Here is an 869-nt window from a genome sequence, read left to right as displayed (position 1 = left end):
TCTTTGGACATTTGGTTCACAACTGTGTTTGCAAATGTGACATGCAAGTTCTTTTGGAAAATAAAAAATATGGTGGGAGATTTGAGATTTTGAAGTCTGTAGTCTATTAAATGCTTTTGGGCTATGCTTGCCTTTTGTACACAGTCCCGATCTGATCAGCTTTTAAAATAAACTTGTGATTTGACAAATTACATCCAATAATCTCCATTATAAAATCTGTACCTTTGCTACTACAGATGCTCAGAAAACTTTTGGGAATACTTGATTGCGAAGTAAATCAGAGAGGTACAATATGTCCTTTGTGGTTCAAGAAATGTTGACATTAATGTTCTTCGTGGAAAAGTATTGGGGTATCATACGTAACTAGCAGCAGAGTCTCAAGCCGCCCCCTGGTTGACAATCCACACACTCACTGTTGGGAAAAGAAAAATAGCATCAGATAAAAGAAACAGCAAGCCAAATCCTTTGGAAAACCATCTGCTGTAATGTGCACAGAGGAGAAAGTGGGTTATTTTTATCTGTTTCTTCATGTTTCAGTTGCATAATAATTCTTGATAGACATTACTGCATATGGATATGGATTTTAAAGGCTGGTAGAAAATCTGCATGTTCCGTATTAAATTAAGTTACTGAGTACCAGAAACCGTTAGAACCCAATTCAGCAACACTTGTTAAAGCAACTCCATCATTATTATGTAATATTAATGAACAGTATCCACGAACAGAGTGTTAATTTCAATGTAACAGTGTTTCATTGTATAGTTGTTGCCCCCAGCTGTGGACAGTTCTGTGAGCTGAATTAGGCCACAGTCGAGATGAGATGAGAACTGGCATTATAATGGAATGCTTATCAGTTGTTACAAATTTAA

The sequence above is a fragment of the Nanorana parkeri genome, unplaced genomic scaffold, assembly GCF_000935625.1.
Source record: "Nanorana parkeri isolate BGI_ZX_2015 unplaced genomic scaffold, ASM93562v1 scaffold852, whole genome shotgun sequence".
Classification (NCBI taxonomy): Eukaryota; Metazoa; Chordata; class Amphibia; order Anura; family Dicroglossidae; genus Nanorana; species Nanorana parkeri.
This window is presented reverse-complemented; position numbering follows the sequence as displayed.